General features: G+C 40.9%; 1 long non-coding RNA gene across 1 annotated transcript; it reads left to right on the top strand.

Annotated features, from left to right (window-relative positions):
- The first annotated feature begins 509 nt into the window (after window positions 1-509).
- LOC144614119 (uncharacterized) lies at window positions 510-14,484 on the top strand. Its single transcript, XR_013551652.2, has 3 exons — window positions 510-770; window positions 9,154-9,274; window positions 14,182-14,484. It is a non-coding gene; the product is annotated as an uncharacterized LOC144614119 (long non-coding RNA).
- Window positions 14,485-24,304: the final 9,820 nt, after the last annotated feature.

Here is a 24,304-nt window from a genome sequence, read left to right as displayed (position 1 = left end):
TTAAAAAACAACAACAACAACAACAACGTGATGACAGGCAGTGTGAACAGTGAAAATTACAAGCATACCCTGCTCTGCCACTTACTGCCTGGGTGACCTAGGCAAGTCACTTACACTCACAGAGCCTCAGTTTTCTCATCTGTCAAAGGGGGCTACTGAGGTTGCGAGCCAACCTCAAAGTTACTGTGAGGTCATTGTACATGCAAGGTACTTTGCTGGGCAAGCAAGGGGTGAAGGGATGGGGAGGCTGATATGAATCAGGTGAGGGTATTTGCCTCATACTGAGGTCAGTGCCCTGAAGGGCAGGAATGTGCTATAGCAGAGGGGAGGAAGGGAAGTGCAGTAACACAGTGTCTGCACAAGGTGAGGCCTCAACAAATAGGGAGACGAGGAGGGAGGCGAAGAGGCAGGTGAAGAGGCGGAAGAAGATACAGACACACAGGAAGCCGGGGTTGTGTATCCCGTGTTGTGACCACTTGCCTCTGAAATGCCCCGGGAGAGTGGGCCCCGACGTCTGCAACCCTGGAAGGCCCCCGGGGGAGCGAATGTGGGGGAGGAGGCCAGCGGGAGTCCGCAGGGCCAAACACGCACCCGCTGTGGCGGAGGCCCCAGGCCTGCGGGCCTTGAACGCGGCTTCCCACTGAGGGGGTTCGTCAGCTTCACCTGACGACCTCCCCGCCCGCCCGCAGGCTCCAGGCCTCAGCGCCGCCAGCTGGGAAGTGAGGAGTTCGGACGCCACGTCGTAACTGGTAACTGCTTCCGCTCGCTCGGTGAGTCTGCGATAAAATGGCAAACGGTGTGTGGAACTATGCAAATGTGTGCACTTACGTAAACCCACGGTTCGGTTCTGTAAGGCCGCCAGGCCACTCCGGGGCTGTGAAAGGAGGGCCTCCTCCTCCAGGTTTTTTACAAAGCGCTCCTGGTCTTTGTCCCGAGGGGGCGGGGCGGGGGGGGGAATCATTCACTTGCTAATGTGTTTAAGGAGGGGCTGAGACTTCAGTTTTCCATTGTTGGTAGGCAATTGACTACTGGGATGGGGGGGAACCAAAGCTGTTTTGGAGGGGGAGGTGGGGTGCGAGTTGGGTAAAATAAATAAAACGGATTGCTGCTCAGTAGAGGAGGAGGGACGTGCTTGAAGCAGGTGTTACTGCTTTTTGCCCAGGGCATGTGGTAGAAGAGACCGCTGACCGGGAGCCAGAGGTTGGTTTCAACGAAGGGCCAAGCCTGCCTTTTAAATCAGGGAGATAAGTTCTTTACGCGGGTGGGAGGCGCCTGGTGCTTTCAGGGCTGCTCTGGATGGTGACCTTCCGTCGGCCTTCAGCATTTTGTGGATCGGGCCCTTCACAGCCCCTGGCAAGTTTGCCGGGCACATTCGGGCCGCCCTAGAGACGCCGTGGGGGATGAGGGTGTCTGAGGAGCAGAGTGAACTTGGGAATATGGATCTGACCCTTGCTAAAGACCATGCTCTGTGCCTTTTATCTGGGAGCCTTCTTTAAAAAAAAAGAATGGTTTTTTGGAGCATAGTTGGCACACAAGGTTGCATTAGTTGCAGGTGTGCAACATAGCGATTCCGCGTCTCTATACGTTATACTCCGCTCACCACAGGTGTAGCGACCATCTGTCACCATATCCTATTACAGCATCACCGACTCTATTCCCTATGCTGTGCCCTTTATCCTTGTGACTTTGTCATCCCATAACTGGAAGCCTCTGCCTCCTTCTCCCTTCACCCATGTTGCCCGTCCTCCCCCCCCCCCCCACCTCCTTCCCCGCTGGCAGACAGGAGTTTCTTCCCTGTATTTATGGACCTGTTTCTGCTTTTTGTTTGTTTTTCATTTGTTTTGGGTTTTTTTATTCTTTTAGTGAAATATGAGTGACATCATAGCCTTTATGCCTTTCTTGTCTCTGAGTCAGAGCAGTTGAGTTTCTGAGTCGCATGCAGTGGCCACAAATAGCTTCCCAGTCTCAGGAAAAAAAAAAAACAAAAACCCAAACGCTTCCCAAGTGAGAAAGCGGAATACTTGGACGGTGGTGTTTGGGTGGTGATCATGTCAAAATGTGAGCTCGTGTGTATTTTTAGTTCTTAAGTGTATAACAGGTACCACCGTTGTGGCTGACCTTTATGGTACCCTTGACCCTCACCCCCTTCTTTTATTTATTTATTTTAATGTTTATTTTTGAGAGAGAGAGAGAGCACGAGCAGGGGAGGGGCAGAGAGAGAGGGGGACACAGACTCCGAAGCAGGCTCCAGGCTCGGAGCTGTCAGCACAGAGCCCGAAACGGGGCTCGAACTCACGGACCGTGAGATCATGACCTGAGCTGAAGTCTGACGCTTCACCAACTATGCCATCCAGGCGTCCCAACCCCCACCCCATTCTTAAACCCCACCCCCTTTTTCAGCAAGTCCCTATACCTGACCTCACCCTCCTAGTTTTATACACGAGGGAAAGAGAGCCGCGTTATTCATCACCCTCAAAAATGCTGCAGGGCCCAAGGGTTGTGTGAGATGGTGATGTCGGAACAATTCATTATTCCATCAAGCACTTGGCATGCCAGTCAATGAAAAAATATGTGCTTTAGATCTGACAGCTCAAAATAGTCTTTTCAGCAATTGGCATGCCAAGATCTTGATAGTATAATGAATTATTCTTTAAACCTATCGTTTCAGACCATCAGTTTGGCCATGTAGACTTCTTCGGCGAGGGGGGGGGGGCAGAACTAAATTATAGAAGTTATCTAAAATAGCAAGCAAAATAGCTTTGCGACCTGGGAAGGGAAGACCAAAGCTTTAAGAGGTAGAATTAGAAAGAATGTTCCTCAGGGAAAATACTGAGGTAAACATACAATTACCAGTCACGAAAGTGTAAGAAAAGCTCGCTGACTTTACGTGACTCTTTAGGCAGGAAAAATACTTTATTCTCATTGGCCACCTGTGGAATTTCACTGAAATTTCATCCTCATTTTCTATAACACTGCCCTGGGAAAATACATAATTTATTGTTCTGTTTGTATTGTATGCAAGCTTACTGAGCAATATCGTTGCTGATTATTTAGGACACACAGGTGTTGAGAGTAGGCTTGGATTGGACTTTGAGTCTGGCTGGAAGACCAGTTTTTCCCAGTGAATCTCCATATGTAGATGACTTTTCCACACTTGATGTATGGCTTTTCTTATACTCATGTGGCTAATTAATTCTGTTCGTTCTGAAGTCCTTCCTCTTCAAAGATCCCTACCCATCTCTTCTCCGAGTGTTCTGAAACCAGGGTGAGAAATTGCACAGCTCGCTGGCTTTATGGAGGGTGTTAGCGTGTTGGCAGCATTTTGGGTGACTTCTGAACACGGCACAAAGCATGTTTAGGTTTTAGCTGGTCAAATTGCTTTCATCTGAAAATGTCAGCTTTATTTCTAGGAACAGCAGCTGCCACGTACATTTTTTTTTTCTCTTGAATATCTCTGCCGAATTGCTGGATGTAAATGGTTATTTTCCATTCTGTTAAATAATGCCCTGTTGCTGCAGCAATGGTCATTTTAAATACCATCAGAAAATAACAGCGACACCAATTTGTTCCCAGGATTGGGTCTTAATTGTCTCCCCGTTGTTTGAAAATAGAGAACAGCCTCATTAATCCACTGCAGAATATTACGCATTTCATTAAAATATTGCCTGGAAAGGAGAGTTACTTCACATCCCCTTCATGCGTCCTTCACGGCCGGCAATATGATCTATTCTGCATTTTAACTATCAACCTGAAGAAAAATCTGGGCATCCATGACCTTTTAATTTGTGCTTCAAAGAAAACATTTCGTAATGTTATGTAATAAATCAATCATTACTTGCTTAATAATCTTAATGCATGTCTTTGAAGTTAGCAATTCACAAGAGAGGCCGGGATTTTTAAAAATTGACAACTCTCTGGTCATTTGATGTAAACTGTGTTTTATCGATCAGCTGTAAAACAGTACTTGATATTAGCTGAATGTAAAGGCATGAGATCATGGGGAACAATGAAAAATGAAGACTATTATACATATGGATATGGATATGTGCATATTTTTATATAGTCTCTGAACTACCCAGGAAATATGACTTTTTAGTACATTGCTATTTGAAATTTGTGAGATAATAATAAATCCCCTTTAACTCTGTCTCATCTTTGTCCATGAACATCCTGACATACATAGTACTTACATATTTTCTAGTTTTTTTAACCTTGAAATGGAAGTATTTGCAACTGTGGTTTCTATGTACTCTATGGATCCATTATTAAAAATGCAAATTTACCCTTGTTTGTTCAATCCTCTGTTGTCTATTTGCCCTGATTTCTTTTGTTGTCTGAAGAATTTTTCACTTTCCAACTTAGAAACAATATCCCAGTTACTTATTATTAATGCTCTGTTTATCATACCAAAAAAACCCAAGCAAAGCCAATCCTGGATTTTTGCATTATTTTATAGATGAGCATCAGATAACAGTTGCAGATTCACTGCTACTTTAATGACTAACTGCTGAATTAGACGTTTCCTGATTTGTAGCGTATTTAGAAAAAGCAACAATGCAATTAATCTGATAGTAATAGGAACGGAAGTTAATATTGGCCTGAAGGTAAACTGCTCACTGTAAACATCTAGCCTGAATAATTTACAGTCACAAAGGCTCAGTTCTGGTTCCTAAGAGTCCTCTCATCGCTGCCTGGCCAACTCAGCTTGACCCCATTTGTCTTCAGAGAATTCTATCCAGGTATTACCAAGGTCCTATCCTAGTCACTAACACAACAGTGACAATGCCTCTCTCTTAGTTTTCGTGGGGCCCTCTTTTTGTAATAGAGAGTCCCTGAAGCTTCGTAGTAAAGGGCACATCTGGACTCACAACCTCAGCTCTAGGATGTAGCTCTGACTTTGGGCAAGGCATAAAACCTCTGGGCCAACCCTTAGGAAGACCTACCTTCAGGTAAGGGTCAGGGAGTAACGCCTGGCACTATATAGGAATTCCAAAAAGCTGTGGCATTCCAAGACAGGGAGGGAACTTGGCATTCCAAGACAGGGAGGGAATGTCACTGGTCTGGGGTCCCACACCTCAGAGCTCTCAGCCTCAGGTTGGAATATTGTTACCAGTTGCAGACTGACTCTGACCTCTTCTCTATTCCTTTACCTGTTACCTTTTCCATCATTTCTATTCAATAATTAATGCTGAAAGGCTTTTCTCTATTGAAACAATGCTCCCAAAAGGTTTTTTACATCTTCTCCAGGTTTTTTTCATTTTCCTTTTATCTCAACACTTGAAACACATTTAGACAGAATAGGTTTTGTCTGTTATTTTTGTTTCCTCTAAAATGTCTTCGGTAGGTACTACGTTCACTGTAGAAATACCTGAAGATATAGAGAAGTGAAAAGAAATCATGTGAAGGAAACCATATTTATCAAGTCAGATGTGGTTGTGAATATCCCCCACACTCCCTCAAACACGTACATACAGATTTGACACGCATGTGTATATGTATATAGGTACAACTTTTTTCACGCCAGGCTTTATATGTATTCCTACTGTGCATATTTCTGGATAACCTGCTATTTGCCAACAGGATTTAATGGTACCTCCTCATTACCATAAAAATATTTACATCCACATTTGTGATGTTTGCAGATAATTTCATCAAGCCAATCTCATATTGCTGGACTGTTGAGCTTTTTCCAACTACTTATTATTGTTAAGGAAGAAATGCCATGCCTCGAACATCCTTACACATACATCTTTGTGCATCTGTACAATTGCTTCCTTAGGATAAATTCCTAGATGTGACACTGCTGGGTCCTAGGGCGTGCACACTTGTAGAAAACTGATTTCATCCTGATACATTTCTACCCAGAAATATGGTACTTTTCATCCAACCCTCGGGCAGATAAGAATCCAGCCACCTCACATACTCACAACACTGGGCATTGTAAGTTGGTGGAAGGGTTTAATTTTTAAAAAAAATTTTTAAAGTTTATTTTTATTTATTTTGAGAGAGAGCTAGAGAACAAGCAGGGGAGGAGCAGTGAGAGCGAGGGAGGCAGAATCCCAAGCAGGCTCTGTGCTGTCAGCGCAGAGACTGACGTAGCGCGCGAACTCATGACCCGTGAGATCACGACCTGAGCCAAAACCAAGAGCTGGATGCTTAACCAACTGAGCTACCCAGCCTCCCCCAAGGTAGAGTTCGGAATACCTTGAGAGAAGATGACATATTGGATCAATCTGTGTTTCATGTATTGAAACAATTCTAAGCAGTCTGGTTAGCAAGACAGGTTGCTGTACTGATGTCTGTGACAAGGATCATAACAGAATAGAAAGTATCACCGGGTCTGCAGAGCGGGACCCTACACAGGGAACTGTTGTTTTGATTGAAAAGACCCAATAAAGGAACAGCAGAGACCATTATTTAGACAGCCCAATTGGCTGTCAGTTTTCAAACTAGGTTAAGTAAAAAAAAGGCTACCCAGGTTAATTAAAAGATAACACTATGCAGTCGGAAACAGTGCCCTGGTAATTGTTTCTTCCATTAAGGCAAGTATGCAATGCATATTACCGAGATCTAGGAAAAAAAATAAACTTGGGTGACAAAGATGAGACATTTGTATCTAAAGCTGGAGTGTTTACCCCATATCCCGACATTAGGTGTTTATAAGCCTGGATGCATAATGGAACATTTTGAAATTATCTGTAAACACGGAAAGGCTATAATGATCCGTAGGCTTGGGCTATTTGTAATTGTCTGAAAAAAATGACAGTAAAAAAAAACCCCACTTTTTTATTTGGTAAGTTTCAAACATACACAAAAGTAGAATGAGTAGTACCATGAACATCTGTGTACCCATCATCTACTTATAAAAATCGTCAATTCATGGAGACTCTTTTTTCATCCACACATCACTCCCTCTGCCTCAGATTATCTTGAAGCAAATCTTTGACATCATATCATTTTACTCATGAAAATTTTAGTGTACAAAAAGATGATTTAAATTTTTGCTTCAGCATTGTTAGAATCTCTTTGTAAAATATCAATAAATTGTATGACCTTAGCAAAATCACTTAACTTCTCTGAGCCTCAGTTTCCTGTTCTGTAAAAGAGACACTAACAATACTTAGGCATATAGTGTTATTGTGAGGGTTAGAGGAGATGGTTCAAGATAACATCAAAGTGATGCAAAAAGAATGTTGACTAATCATCATTTCCATTATCATCACTGAAATTCAGATTTTAGAGGAGAATGATATATGGGGGCTTTGGAAAGTTAAGTAATAAGACGTAAGGCTGCTGGGGAAGAAGAAGATGGGAAAGGTGACAGGTGCATCAGAAATAAATGAGTAGAGCTAGAGATATTTGAGGAAGGTACATCAGCAGAAATAGCCAGGAGCCCGGGCATGTGGGAGGGTGGGGCTATGAGTGTTTTGACGCTGGCCACTGTCTATGTTCCATTTCTTGCCAATAGGATAGGAACTTGGAGAAGCAGAATATCAATGGAAGATGGACAAGGAGGACACAGAGGACTTGAGTTTCAAAAATGTTAAAGTTCATTAAAGGTCAAATCCTATCATAGTAATAAATACTATTATAATACAGAAGTTGAGCTAAATATGGAAACAAGTTTTGAGTCTTGCTTAATGGGTCCCTAATATCCGGAAATGATCGATTCTGCAAATTTATCTGTGACCAATGCATGTAAGTCATCTCTTGGAATTTATTTTTTGGGGAATTCGATTCGTTTCCAGCTATGGTAACCTTATCAAATGAGGACAGTTAGCTGATTTACCAAATGATTTTGAAATTTTGCATCTAAAGTGGCTTTTTCCACCATTCCATTCATTGGTTTCTTTCTTTCTTTCTTTCTTTCTTTCTTTCTTTCTTTCTCTTTCTTTCTTTCTTTCTTTCTTTCTTTCTTTCTTTCTTTTTCTTTCTATTAATATCAATCACTATCTAATTTTTTAATCTAATAAAAGTGGCATATAGGATAATTTCACAGTACAGAATGTTTTATGAAATCAGGCCACAGAAATACTTTGATGAATGCACCTCAGTAAAGGACTTCATGGCTGATGAAGTATTAATTGTGGCTACTCCTCTCAGTATCTATTTGCAATTAACAGGGACTTCAGATGCCATGACTGAAAGGAATGGATAATATAGATGTTTTAGTGGTAATGTCAGAGAGAGAGAAATCTGAGGCAGGAGAGCATTTGTGTCTTCAAATCAAATCATATAAGAACAAAATTTGTAAATCACATTAAAGAATTTGGATTTTATTCTCAACAGTGTGCCTCCCAGCTACAATGGGAAGTGACATAATCATATCTGGACCTTTAGAAAGGTCACTCTGGATTGCATGGAAGCAGGACAGGAAGCAGAGGAAGTAGAAGATTGTAGAAGACGCATGACTGAGGACAGCGGGCAGTGAGGATGGAGAGATTTGGGTGGATGTTAGGAGTTAGCATCTCTAGGCCATGATTATCAATTTAATGCAGAGTATGAGTGTGAAGGAGACATCAAGACTCGGTGCGGATATGGAAGAAAAGGTACATGGCTGTATCACAGCCAAGGGAAGGAGGGAGAGAGGCAGGCTTTAGAGGAAAGGCAGCGAGTTCCATTTTGTGTTAGAACTGAGGCGACTGAGAGGTATCCACTGGAGGTACCTGTTGGATGCAGGAGTCTGGGAGCCTAGGAAAGTAGATGCCACTGGCATGGAAATGATGGTTGACACCATTGGAATGGATAAGATCAGACAGTTGTCAGTCAGTGGACACTACAGGTGAACACACGGGTGCTGAGCCCCGCTTACTTCAGCCCTCTAGGATTTGCAATTTCACCGGATAGAATTAGTTTCTTTGAGGAGAATAGCTCCTACTGTCAGGGAAGGTGTCAGAGTCATTGGGCCATCTTTAAACATTTAAGTTGGAAGAGAGTCTCAAGATCTCATGGCAGACTGAAGATGGCCACAGACTTTTTGACAGTCTTTCCTTCTAGAGATGGGATCTCTTCCTCTCATTGATTTCCCTCATGTTTTAAGTCTGGGTGGTCTCTGTGACCACTTTGAACAATTAATTATGGTGGATGTAACCCTGTGCCAGTGTCTTGGCCCACACACTGAAAGATCAGCAGCTTCCAATTCCTGTCTTTCAGAATATGTGCTCTTGGACACCATGTAGGAAGTCTTACTACCCTTCTGGAGAGACCTTGAGACAGCGTGGAAAAGGAGGGACCGGGCTGAGCCCAACCTTCCAGCTGGCCTCCACCAAGGCATGTGAGTGAAGCTATTCTGGACCCTCCACACCAGACACCAGCTGAATACCACAGAGTGACCCATGTGATCCCAGTCAGATTAATGTGGAGCAGAATTACTCAGCTAAGCTCTGCCTGAATTCCTGTCCCACTAAATTGTGAGATACAATGAAAGGTTTGTTGTTTTAAGTTACTGAGTTTTGGGTTGTTTATTTAGCACTAAGGAATCTAAACCATTGTCTCTGTCATATTCCCTCCTAATAAGATTTTGGAAAAACACGGTGTCATCAGTTGAATGTTCTCTTAAGTCAAAGAGACCCATATGTTGGACCAAAACCTATATTTGCATCTGTAAATCGAGGATGAAAATATCTGCTATTCCTTCTTAGAGTTGTTTTAGGACTCAAGAGAGATAATGTATATGAGTGCATTCCACAAATTGTGAACCACTCTCCAAATACAGATGAATTTAAATAGAGTTTAAAGCACTCTACAAATACAGCTTAAATATAATTTTATTGTAAAAATAAGTTTTAGAGGTGCCTGGATGACTTAGTCAGACAAGCGTGTAATTCTTAATCTTGAGGTCATGAGTTTGAGCCCCAGGTTGGGTGTAGAGATTACTTAAATAAATAAATATATTAAAAAATGTTTAAAATTTTTTTTTAATGTTTTATTTATTCTTGAGAGAGAGAGAGAGAGAGATGGAGCATGAGCGAGGGAGGGGCAGAGAGAGGGAGGGACACAGAACCTGAAGCAGACTCCAGGCTCTGAGCTGTCAATACAGAACCCGACGTGGGGCTCGAACTCACGAGCCAGAGCCGTGAGATCATGACCTGAGCCGAAGTCAGGCGCTCAACTGACTGAGCCATCCGGGCACCCCTAAAAAAATAAAAAGTTTTAAACTGATATTACAAGTGTTTTTTAAAACAGCGTTAAATATACAAAGTTAATTGATGTACTTACAATTTCAAGTTACATTGGATCAATCAGAATTACTTTGAGTCTTCGTAAACTGATTTGGAAGCTTTTTATCAGTTCTCCCTGCTGATTTAGTATTTTAGCATTTTGAGTCTTTGTGAAAGGACAGAAGTTCATTTTTACCTCTTCTTTCACCATGTGTTGCTCTAAAAAGGGCCTTATTTACTTAAAGAAATCGAGCAGATTCATTTTGGTTGAGAACAAGGAGTAGAAATGGATCCAAATTGATACACAGCAGGTACTGACCGCCTTGGATGGCTTGGTGCTAGCTACAGATGACTAGCTTTTACACATTTGTCACATTACCTCTTTAGTAAATTGAATTACCAAATTAGCATCAGTTGCTCAGCAATCTGGTGATCTGGTACCAGTTTTCTTCAGGGTAATTGAATTAATTTGTGTAATTTAAATGAACACCAATCTTGCAATTTTTCCATCACGATGCTTTTGAAAAAGTGGAGGGAGGTAGAGTTCAAATGGAATCGGGGTCCTGAATAGAAACATCGGGAAGGATGCTGTCCAGGGTTTATGTTTAGTTGTTTGACACCCGCCTATCATATCCAACTCAAAGAAAAAGCAAGACAAAGTCAGGTGTGGGGTTGGGGTCAGTTAGGGTGGCTCTTGCAGACAAGGCCATTGGGAGCCAAAGAATTCTTTATTGTGTAGGACTGTGCTGTAGATTGTAGGCTATTTAGCTGCCTCTCTGGCTTCTACCCATTAGATGCCAGTAGCAACTCTCACCCCTCAACTCAGCTGTGGCAACCAAAAATGTCTATGGCTATTGCCAAACGTATCCTTGGGGCCCAAACTGACTGTTGCTGGGAACCATTGTTGTAGACAATTTAGTTTGTTTCTCATACTGGGGAGCAAACTAATTTTGCCTCACACTCTTCCCCACTTTTCATCCCCACCTCCCGAGCCCACAACCTTTATGCATCACATACATTTCTGTTTAATCAGCTCATCCCTGGTGGTGTTTTCCAGGACAATGGGCTCTTGTTTATTCCCTTTGATATGTGATAGTGGGCCACTCTTTATTAGACTCATTCAGAAGCTGACATCCACATTTGAAGGTGATTTTTTTTTTTAAAGAAGTCATCCTTTAAGAGGTCATAAAACACTTGGCATTGGGTTCTTAGAGTGTGTGATGAATATTTTAATAGTTAAAAATGTAGCCAGGCAGCAAGGAAATGATTTAATGTTGTAAATAAATCTCTTTGTGGGATTTAATGTGCAAAAATGGACAGCAATGGCTTTAAAAAATCATTCCCCAAGTGATGGGATCTATACAATGGCGCACTCTGTATGTTGGATCCATATCTGGAGGCAGTGTTCACTATATTTTTTTAGATATTGGAGGAAGACACTAAGATCATTTTCTCTCTGAGGACCTCTATCTCGTTTTCTCAAAACTAAAAACCCATAAAGTCAACTTTCTGGGAAATCGTACTAATACCAGACCCCTGGAGAGAGTAGCAGTCATCACCTTCCACTAGATAATAGTAACATGGATGTGGTGCTTATGATGTGTCAAGCACTGGTTTAAGAGCTTTGCATGTGTTAATACTTGACCTTGTGAGCTAATTCAGGAACTATGTACAGTGGGCCAAATTTGGCTGCTGCCTGTTTTTTACAGCCTGTGAGCTAAGAATGTTGTTTATAGTTTCTAAGAGTTGAAAAATAACATCAAAAGAAGAAGAATATTTCTTGACAATTACATGAGATTCAGCAAAAGACCCATCTGATAAAGGACTGTTACCCACATATACAAAGAACTCTTACAATTAACAAGAAGGAAATAAACAACATGATCGAAAAATGGGCCAAGGACCTTAACGGAAACATCACCCAAAATAGATGGCAAATAAAGCTCTGAGAAGATGCTCCGCATTAGAGGTTGTCAGAGAAATGCAAATTAAAACAACAACGAGATACCACTACATACACGTTAGAATGGCCAAAATCCAGAACACTGACAAACGCCAAATGCCTTCAAAGTTGTGGATCAAGAGAACTCTCCTACTTTGATGGTGGGAATGCACAGTGGTGTAGTCACTTTGGAAGACAGTTTGGGTATTTCTTAAAAAACTAACCATACTCTTAGCAAAAGATCAAGCAACTGTACTCCTTGGTATTTACCCAAAGTAGCTGAAAACCTATGTCCACACAAAAATCTACACAAAGATGTTTAGAGTAGCTTTATGATTAATTTGCCAAAACTTGGAAGCAACCGAGATGTTCTTCAGCAGGAGGATGGATACGTAAACTATGGAAGAACCAGACAATGGAATATTATTTGGCACTTTTGAAAATGAGCTATCAAGCCATGAAAAGACACGGAAGAACTCTAAATGCATGGTACTAAGAAGCCAGTCTGAAAAGCTACAGACTGTATGATTCCAACTACATGACTTTATGGAAAAGGCAAAACTATGGACACAGTAAGATCAGCTATCGCAGATTGTGGGGGGATGAATAGGTAGAACACAGAGGATTTTTAGGGCAGTAAAGATACTCTGTATGATATTATAATGATAGGTATATGTCATACATTTGTCCAAACCCATAGAATGTACAACACCAAGAGTGAACAGTAAGGTAAATTAGACTCTGAATGATTATGATATGTTAATGTAGGTTCATCTTTGGTAAGAAACAAACAAACAAACAAGACCAAAACGAAAGCACATCGTTCTGGTGAGTGGTGATGATAATGGAGAAGGCTATATATGTGTGAAGGGTGGAGGTATTTGGGAAATCTCTGTACCTTCCTCTCAATTTTGTTGTAAACATGACACTGCCCAAATAAATAAATAAATAGCCTTGGGGCACCTGGCTGGCTCAGTCAGGGGAGCATATGACTCTTGATCATGGGGTGGTGAGTTCAAGCCCCACTTTTGTGTAGAGATTACTTAAAAATAAAATCTTTAAAAAAAGAAAGTCATATATATATGTATATATACATATGGAAAGTATATATATATATATATATATACACATATCTATCTATATATATGGTAAGTATATATATACATATATATATGGAAAGTGTATATATATATATATATATGGAAAGTATATATATATATATATATATATATATATATATATATATATAAAGTCTTATAAAAAATTATATAAGATTCAAATTACAGGGTTCTTAAAGTTTTACCGGGACAGGGCCACACCCATTAATTTACATACTGCCTGTTGTTGTTTTTATGCTACAATGATGGAGCTGAGCAGTTGGGACTGAGACTGGGTGGCCCACAAAGCTTAAAGGATTTAGTATGTGGCTCTTAGAAAAAGTTAGCTGGCCCTGAGCTAGGTATTATTACTGTCCCCATTTTACAGAGGTGAGATGGAAGTACCAGGAAGTAAGTGGTTTGTTTAGTAACATATCAAATATGTGTCCAAGTCAGGATTTGAACTCAGAGTCTGGCTTCAGAGTCTTGGCTCTTCTGTGGTACCGCAGTACGGTGACAATAGGACTTGGCAGTACAGAACTCCTCACTTGAGGTTTATTTCTTTTTGACAGAGATAGAGTGTGAGCATGAGCTGGGGAGGGTCAGAGAGACGGGGAGACGCAGAATGCGAAGCAAGCTCCAGGCTCCGAGCTGTCAACACAGAGCCCGATGCAGGGCTCGAACTCGCAAACCGTGAGATCAAACCGAGCGACCTGGGCTGAAGTCGGACGCTTAACCGACTGAGCCACCCTGGCGCCCCAGAACTCCTCGTTTAAAAAACAAACCAATAGAAGCGACTCCCCACAATGCAGCTTTTTTTTATTATACTCTTCAGTCCGTTCATCCTTTATTTTTTGTACTTAGATCCCCTGGAAGCAATTACTGAATGAAACGGAGAGCAGTTTGCACTCCTTAGGGTAGGTATATATTCCCTTCAAGATTTCCAAGGATGAACGTTTGTAATTCTCCTTTTATTCTGCAGGATTCTTGCCATACAAGGAAGCAGCCCTGAGGTGCAGGATCCTGAAGGCCGGGAATATAGTTGGGTAACTGTTTTCGTGCCACACAAGAACACGTGAGGAAGGAGGACATGTCAAGGACGGAAGGGCCATCTCTGGGTTTGCTGTAATTGAAGTTTTAATGTCTATGTAGAACAGTTAGGAACTTTACAAAATAAAAAAAATTAAAAAACAAAACAAAACAAAACAGAATTTGATCCAACAGTCTGGCCCAGAATTGGCCAAGCTTCATTCAATTTATCCATTTCAGAAGATGAAAAGGCTGCGTTGTCTGCCAGGATTTAGCATCCAGTCCCAGGGAATCATTGTGTTTCTAATCTGATGTTTGGGTCATGACGCCATCCCCTCTGCCTGCCGGTCAAGATCAGTTCATTTTTCTGTTATGCTGTTAAAAGGCCCTGGCTATGGAATGGTTTCAAAGAAGCATTTGGTCCATAGGGAACCCAGCTAACAGGTCTTTCGTTTTATTTTATTCCTTTTGGGATTTAGAGGGGCGTTCATTCCTAGTAGAAGAGGGCTATAATAATTTCCATTTTATTAACAACAGCCACACCAAAAATAATTAAGAGTATAGAATGTTCTAGATCTTGATTGGAGTGATGGTTCTATGAATAGATGCATTTGTCAAAGCTTATCCAATGGTATACTTAAGGTCTGAGCATTTTTACTTCCATTTAAAGGACCTTAGAGGGGGAAAAGTATGGAAGCCAGATATTTTTTTAAGAGTAAGAACAGTTAATTATAGCACCTTTCTGAGGCTGGGTAAACCCAGAATGACTCTCTAGTAATCACTTCTAATTCTTTAGATTTCTTGAATCCCAGATCAAGGTATCTCCTTGCGGGAGGCTTAAATTCATTCCCTCTAATTTGTGTTCTGCATTCCTTTCAAAGCAGTCATTCTAAGGCCACATAAGGATAACTGATATTTATCCCTATAAATAGTCAGTGTCAGAAAGGTAATCTTTATCTTTGAGTCTCTTTATTATGCCACACTGGATTTACAATTAAATAAAGGTGGAAAATTTACCTGGGAGAGGGGGCAGTGAATGCACTTAGTGCCTTTTTCCTGTAGCTTGTAAGGAAAGTGAAGTGTGGAGATAAGAAATATGACTTTAAAATAAAAAATCTTTGGTTGCAATCGTTCATCATGCCTCCGATACAGATTTCCAGTCTTAGATATAAATATTTCAGGATCAAGATGCTTTCATCTTTCTCTGCCTTGCAAGAAGGCAAGATTGGAAACAATCTTCCTTAAAGTAAGCAGCTTTAATCATTGTTTCTAAATCAACTGAACTGTGTTGGAAAAAAAGAAGATGTAAGAATCCTATAATCCCTGGTTTAGTGGTAATGAAATTGTCCAGGCCGAGAAGGGAACAGATGGATTTTGATTAATTTCCACTAAGACCAGCAAGTATCAACCTCAATATTCTTTATAAACTTGTCAGAGTAAATGTTTTATAGTCATAAGAGGATGAAGAAAAAAAGACGTAAAATAAACATGATTTATAACTGGGTTATGAATAGGTAAGGGAGATACATTTAAAAACACTATCCTCATGAACCTGTCAAAATTCAGATTCACTGAATCAGGACGTTTATTTTTTCAGAGACCTTTCAGATTTAATTTCTTAAAAGATGAAAGAATTTGTTTTTGTTGTTGTTGTCAAGAGAGGATCCATTGCCCTAAATATCCGGTGAAGTGGGCCTTCACCTATCATGGCCTTAACAGTAAGAATACAAACAAGATTCACAGAGCTGAGAAGCTGTACCTCAGATTCGACATTTATGATTCCAGGATGATAATTGGAAACAAAGATGAACTTTACTGAGACATAATTTGGAATGAACTTAGACAATTCAGTTGCCACAGTTCATTAGTTTTATGGTTGATATTCAGGATGCTGAGGGGCAGATTTTCAGCTTCCTCTGTCCTTTTAGGGACCTCCCCCCTCCTCCAGTCAGTCAAAGAATAGACTGGGAAGGGGAATCAGAGGGATCCAGGGGCTTAGAGATTTAAATCTGCCATTACCTTGAAATGAGAACTGAAGATTCAAAAAAGGCAAAGAGAGAATCTGAAGTGCATTGTGAATCTGGTCTGCATTGTGTAGGGTGTGAGGCGTGAAACTCCAAAAGAAAATCAATAACTGTTTGTTTTCCATTTAAAAATACTTCTGCTGCCTAGCTTGTCTTTTTCCCAGGATGGCTTCACATTGTCCACTTCCTTCCGCCTGGTCTCCGAGATGCTCACAGACGGAGAGCTGGCTGAGCAAGTAAAATCCTGAATATAACCTTCAAGATCGTCAATACTTAACAGATTGCCAATTAAAGGCAGTATTCATCCTCAAAACACGCTCGGTTCTCATTTAAAAACAAAACAAAAAATGCTAAGTTGCTTTCCAATCCTGGAAGCAAAACTGTGATCTGAGAATATATAGAAAAGGTTCCCTCTTTCTCAGCTATGAAGTGATCTATTTACGTAGGGGAAAGTGAGTGTTATTAACGAAGAATGTGATTGTTGTGCCATCAGCCCCTGGAGTGTGGCGAGTAGTAAATGAATTGGGCATGAATTTAACACTAGATACTCCATTTTTCTTCCTTTATTATCTTGTCATCATAGCTGTGACTTGGAAACAGGATCTGCTTTAAGGGCAAGGATGCCGATGCCGGGTCCACTGTAATGGAAACAGGCTGTTTGGGAAATCTGACCTGAGGATCATGATCTTAACTTGATAGCACCCCACCTTTCTAGAAGTTTCTATGTTTTGTCTGTTAGGTATGCAGGTAGCAGGGACAGCATCTGTCATAGTGCTGGCAGAAAACAAGCAGGGCTGACTTCTCCATTTTGAGTAGCAGGTACAATGCCTAGGGCCCATGACACTTTTAGGAGCCCATGAAAATGTTCTACTTTCTTTTAAAATCAGAAGAAAAGGGCACCTGGGTGGCTCAGTCAGTTGAGCGTCTGACTCTTGATTTCTGCTCAGGTCATGATCCCAGGGCCTTGGGGTCAAGCCCTGAATTGGGCTCCACGCTGAGCGTGGAGCCTGCTTAGGATTCTCTCTCTCCCTCTCCCTCTCCCTCTCCCTCTCCCTCTCCCTCTCCCTCTCCCTCTCCCTCTCCCTCTCCCTCTCCCTCTGCTTCTCCCTCTGCTTCTCCCTCTGCTTCTCCCCTGCTGGTGCATGTGTGTGCATGTGCTCTCTCTCTCCACAAATAAATAAATAAATAAATAAGTAAATAAATAAATAAAGTCAGAAGAGAAAAAGTAGATATAATGCAACCTGGATTACATTCATCTTTTTACCAATGCAGTCATAAAATATCATTTTAAATAGTTTTTCGTAGAGGAAAGTGTTCATGAAAATAGCAATGCCAAGGGCCCGCAAAAGTCCTCATGTGGACCTACAGACCAATGACAAATTCAAAGATTTCAACTGAAGATAATGAAACAAAGGGGGCTCTGTGCAAAGGTGCTGTTTGGGGTCAGAAAACCTACCAGGCGAAGCACCCAAGGACTAACAACTATGGGAATTACCACTCCCTTTGGGCCTGAATTCACAAAGGCAGGTGACCAGTGGCCAAACCCACCCAGAAGCTGGGGCAGGGGGGAGAAGTTCAGAGGGTCATTCCATGTAGGTGAGCTTGTAGGGCGCAGAGCAGCAGACAAGAGCAGAAAATGGTTTGGGGACGGGAGATGGGGTTGTCAACAAAGAGTAACAGCTACTAGGACTCCTATTCCAACCCCTCCTGCCTCTAGACTTTTTAAGTGAGTGTAACTACCGTCTTTGTGTAGGATTAATAGGATCTCTGCATGAGTTAAAAAAGGAGGAACTTATTTTCTGCTTCAAAAGAAAACACACAGATTTGAAAGGATAGTACCCTATCGAGTGGCAAGTGACCCAACCTTTCCTGCTCATTTGCTTTATTTTGGAAGCATCTGTCTTTTAGGTCTTATGTTTTCCACCCCTTCACAATCAGGGCTCAACCTCCTGTTCTGTCCCACTGAGGAGACAGTTGAGAGAAGTGGTCAAGAAAAGTCTTTTGAAACTGCCTGGCCTGCTGGGATATCAAACACCTATACCACCTCCCTGTGCCTCAGTTTCTTGATCTGTAAAAGTAGGATAATAGTAATATGTACCTAGTGCTTATTGTGAGACAAGCACTATTCTAAGTACTTTATGTATATTGGTTAATTTTACCACACACAGAAAACCAAAGATTAAAACATGAAGGGAGACCAATTTGCGATGGTATTATTTGGCTATCTGCATGCAGCTGTGCTTGAAGGTCAGTTGCCACTCAAGATTTCATATATGTGAATCAATAAATGTTTCCTAAATTTTTGGAGGGGTTCTAAGCCAGTCAAATTGAAATTCTATCCCTTGCAACCAGGATAGCCCCAATAAAGTGAAGGCTCTATAGATACACATATATGTATATACACCTATATATATATTGTATACATTTATGTATACATAAACATATCTTCATTAGCTAAATCAATCAAGAGGAAAATGATAGAATACATGAATAATGTCTCTAAACCTTGGGGAATGCTGCTCTAGAAAGTCTCCTGTTAAGAGAAGTAATGAAAATGACCTCAAATTTATTCAGTACTAATTAGTGCCAGGAGATTGTGTGTATTTGATTTGAAATAGTCCTCACCACCACCCTATGAGAGCACTACTAATTATGCCCATTTTATAGAGGAGGATATGAAGCACCAGAGAGCTGGAATAACTTTCCCAAAGTCAATTAGCTGATGAGTTGATGGAGCTAGAATTCAAACCCAAAGCCCATCCTCTTTTTTAATAATAGGCTCCCTTCCCCTGTTGCACTCAGAATGCAGGGATGGGTGGACCATGGGTTTGAGCTGGTGTGGTTTTTGCCATCTTCTTTGGTTCCATCAGAGAAGGCTGGGGTAACCACAAGAACAAGATAAAGGATGATGGGGTCAGAATTGTGGCAATGCAAACAGTTCATAATAATAAATGAACTGGATGCATCAGCTTTGAAAAGGCAACCATCTCTCCCGCAGAGTAACTGAATGGACAGAGGCTTTCCTCTACCTGTTGCCACACACTGTGTGTGCATTAATAGCAAAGCTTTCCGCGTTTACTTCTGCAGCAAACCAATAGAGCAACTGTCTTATTGTGTTATGTGCTTTGGCAACAACAGAAGAGTCTGAAGTGGCACCCGCTGGCCCAGATCCAGAAGTGAATGCCTTCCTAATGATTCCTATCTGTTAACAAGATTCCTGCCCTATTGAAACAAAGGCAGGTCTAACCCATGAGTGGAGGTGGGCGGATGGTAGGACAATATTTCCTGGGCTGAGAGCTGCAGCCCCTCACTTCTCCCAGAGGGGGCATGGGGAAGGGGTGGGGAGCTGGTGAGCCTTGAGGCTCACTCTGGTAGGCTGAAGGACCTGACCTTTATCATGTCCTTCAGATCAGGAATGAAGAATGGAGGAACATCCTTAGACTTTTTCAAGCCCAAGATTCCTAACTCTTGGGGCTAGTATCAAATAATTGTCAAGCTTTCTCTGACCTCCTGATATTCAACTCCTTTCTCCTTCCCGTTTGCTTCCAGAGCTTTAATATAGCACTTACTGTATTTTTTCTCCAATACCTTTTCCTTTTTTTATATAAAAAATTCATTTCCCTCTCTGTACTATAAAGTCATTATATTCTAGAGCACTGGAAAAAAGAAAATACTCATGATTCCACACCCAAAGAGAATCATTCAAACCTTTGTACTCTCTTCCTTTATTTTATTTTATTCTTCTTTTTAATATAATTTATTGCAAGTTAGCCAACATACAGTGTATACAGTGTTATTATTTTATTTTTAAAGATTTTAAGTAACCTCTACACCCAACATGGGGCTTGAACTTAAAACCCTAAGATCAAGAGATGTGTGCTCTACTGACTGAGCCAGCCAGGTACCCCTCTTCTTTTATTTTAAAAGATATTTTATTTTCTGGTTGAAAGATTGTGACTCCAAAAGGGCAGCAATCTCTTTATATTTTAAGTGGCTAGCACATAGTTTGGGAAATGTTTGCTGAATCTACGTGGTTGAGGTGAGCACAGATCCAGGGTTGATTTTATCTTGCTTAAAAATATATATATATTTTAATTAGTTATATCAGAGTTGCCTGGAAACTTCATCAGTCAAGTTAGACCAAGGAGAAAAGATGCTTCTCTTAGTAACTAAAGCCCCCGCACCTCAGGCTCTTCATTCTTTTCTTCTGACTCCTTTCTGTCTCTGCCTGTTTTGTTTTTTTTAAGCCTTATTGAGATATAATTCACTTGTCATAAAATTAACCTCTTTAGAGCGCACAGTTCAGTGGTTTTAGTATGTTGACAGTGTTGTGTGGTCAGCACCACTACCTAATATTAGAACATTTTATTCCCCCCCCAGAAGAAACCCTACACCCGTTCAGCAGTCAAGCCCTGGTCCCCCTTTCCCAGCTCATGGCTATTAGTCTACTTTCTCTCTTTATGGATTTGCCTGTTCTGGACATTTTAGGTAAATGTAATCATACAATATGAAGTCTTTTGTGACTGGATTCTTTCATTTAAAAAAAATTTTTTTTAACATTTATTTATTTTTGAGAGACAGAGACAGAGCATGAGCAGGGGAGGGGGAGAGAGAGAGAGAGGGAGACACAGAATCTGAAGCAGGCTCCAGGCTCTGAGCTGTTTGTTAGCACAGAGCCTGATGTGGGACTCGAACTCACGAACTGCGACACCATGACCTGAGCCGAAGTTGGATGCTCAACCGACTGAGCCATCCAGGCGCCCCATGGATTCTTTCATTTAATAATGAAATGAAGCTTAATGTTCACAAGGTTCATCCATATTGTAGCTTGTACTTCTTTTTATTGTTTCTTTGCCTGTGTTTTCCTGTCTATGGCTTCTTCACATTCTGTGAGAGGTTTTAATGGTATATTTGTTCAAGTGGCTCCTGCCACTTGATATTTGCCTCCTTTACCCAAGCAGTGTTACATCTAACATATCCCTTTGCTTGGGGCCCCAAGGATCAAGTAACAAGTATCTCAGAATTTGCCAGATTCTAAGAAACTGTGTATTTCAGTTTTATGTGATGTACATTTACACAGTTGGATGTTCAACTATTAGGAAGCAAGTATGTTTGAAGGTAATAATCTTATACACAGAGAAAGACATGCACATACATAACAGTTCCAAAGACTAGGTAGACAATCAGGAAAAGTAAAGTAACATTTCTAGATGAATCTGTCAAATACTTTATTAAAAACCTGCCAACTTGCAAAGGAATTTTAATTAACTGGAGGAGGGATTGGAATCAACTGGGTTCTAGGAAATGGAAAAGTTATATGATCTTCTAAACTGTGCTCAGTTTTTGAGTAATATTAGGACCGGGAGAAATTGGCTCAAGGTTTATCTGGAGCTTTGAAGTCTGCCCTCAAATCAGTGAGTGTCAGTTACCTCAACGTATGCTGCCAGGAAGATCACTTATTATTAATGGATCGTGAGATGGATCGCTGGGATGTTCGGGTAATTCTTTGTTATGAGCTCTGTCTCTAAGTACAATGGAGTTGTTTTCCTAATCAGAGGTCTAGGATATTTCTGTATCTAATCAACTCATCGCTTTTTTCCTCTGCATATTATTAAGGCATTCATTAGCTTTCAGTAGCACTGCAGAAGTTGGCTTGGGTTTAAAATTGTGCCCATGGTAGAGGGAATGTTTCCACAAACCACTTAAAACATTATTAAGCGGTACTCCTTTCCCCCTCAGAATTTATTTAATCTCATTAAACCTAAAAAATGGCTAAGCAGCGGGTAGCATTTTCATTTTTTCTTGGTGAATCAAAACATGAAAAAGAATGCAAACATTAAGAGGTAATGAACATTGGATGCAATCTCTATTCTAACTTTTCAGACTTAAAGCAATATAAAATACTTAGATGTTGTTATCTAAAATACTTATGACGGGGTTGTTTTTCCTCGACAAGAAATTAATTGGTAATAAATCTGTGTTAGAGTGTAACCGGAAGTAAAAGCAGACTGTACCGACTTAATTTGGCTTTAGGGATAAGATGGCAGCAGATGTTGGAATTAGCATTTTAAAATATTATCCCTCTAAGTCAGCATTTGGAGAGGAGATTGGTTGTGGAATTTTGCATGGAGAGTGGTAGATTCACTCATCCGAGGTCTCATGGCCTTGGACTATGTTTGGGGATCTCTGGAATGTACACAAATAGCACTTGGAGACAGGACTCATAACCAAGAGTTATCCTAACATCTTAGTGCCCACAAACTTGCACATCATCCATGAGCATGGGACATACTCATCTTCTCTGAATTATTTCAATTTTGGCAGCAAATATGGTACCAGTGTGAGCACGATTAGCCAAAAGCCCAGGTGACTCAGGGGAGATGGGTTTTAGTCTTCTGGTGCGACATAATTGTGTTGCCATGGGCAAGTCATTTAACTTCTGGGATCACTTGTTTTCTTCTCGGTAAAAAGGGACAATTTGTAGCTGCCCTGCATACTTGACAAAGTGGAAAGCTCTGTGGGGGAGTAAGAAACACTAGAGAAATAGAAGGTATATTTTAAAATCAGCAAACTATGGCTTAAACCAATGAAAGTGCAAATGTTATAGAAACAGCCCCCAAATATCAGTTTTATCTAAGAACATTCCTTAGGAATTCATCCTAAGAAAACAGTCAAAGGAATATGTAATGTTCATCAGAGCATTACCAGTAATGGCGAAATATTGGGAGTAACCTGAATGTCCAGCAATAGGGGATTGGCTAATTAAATTATGTTATGGCTGTATTAAGGAATACTGTACCTTCATGAAAATCCACAACATGTTGTGAAGTAAAAAAATGGCAGGTTACAAAACTGTATAACCTATGGTTATATGGCCCCAATCTTTGGCTTTGTGAAAATAAAATACATATATAGGAAAAAATGTGTGCAGATAAAACATTAACAATGATTATTTCTGAGTGGGTAGAATATAGATGATTTTTGGGGGGGTGATTTTTGTGTTCTTAAAGTTTGCTATATGAAGAACATATAACTTTTCATTAGAAAGAGATATTTGTGTAATCTCTCTTTCTCTTTCCCTCTTCCCATCTTGATTCTCAACCTGGGCATTTTCTCTCCACCTTCCCTTCTTCACCCTCCATCCCAGTGAATATTTGGCAATATCTGAAGTTATTTTTGGCTGTCATGACTTAGGGGTACTCTTGACATCTAGTAGGTACAGGCCAGCGATCCTGTTAAACATCCTGCGATGCCCAGGGCGGTCCCAGGCCAAAATGATTATCTGGCCAAAATGTCAACAGCACCAAGGTTGAGAAGCCCTGTGCACATCCATCCTAGGTCAGACTTCTGTTGTTGATCTCACATGACCCAGGAGAGCTGTCCATGGTGGTCTCTGTAGGTAATGCTCACTGGCCTCATACTTTCTTCTTTTCATCAGATCTTCTCTTCCATCCAGCCTATGGAATCTTGCCTTGTCTGAAAGCTAGAGGAGAGGCTATTTTTCCCAATCTATTGTTCGAGATATGCTGTGGCTTTTTGATATTCAAAAATTTGGCTTCTGGGGCTCAGAAACCCTTTCAAAACTATTATCTCCAGCATGGGTTTCAGCGGCCTATTTTGAAACTCATAAGCCATGGCTGTGTGTCTTTGTTCTCCGAGTTTTGCTTTGGTACATTTTTCCCTAGGGTTGTAAGCATACTGTCTAGCTGCTTGAATTTGTTGCGGGTGAGGATGGAAAGTAGGGTCATGGACTAAAAGGAAGTACAAGGGAATATTTAAAAAATCATCTCAGCACATGTATTTACTCCTTAAAATTTATGTCAGTGTGTGCTAATGTTACAGAATAAAGTGCTGACATGATGAATCATACGTTACTTTTTATTTGTTGCTCTTAAAAATCTTATTAAAATGTTAGAATGTTCTGAATTCACCAGGGGCAGAATCAACTCAGTGTGGAACCTTGTTTATCATGACTGGGTGGAGGTGTCGCCTTGGGGGTTGCCATATTCAACCTGACACCCACTTTTTGATATGCTCTGTCTCATTTTCTTC

This window comes from Panthera onca, chromosome A2, assembly GCF_046562875.1.
Source record: "Panthera onca isolate mPanOnc1 chromosome A2, mPanOnc1 haplotype 2, whole genome shotgun sequence".
NCBI lineage: Eukaryota > Metazoa > Chordata > Mammalia > Carnivora > Felidae > Panthera > Panthera onca.
The sequence above is the reverse complement of the archived record's forward strand: the minus strand, read 5'-3'. Positions and strand labels throughout refer to the sequence as shown.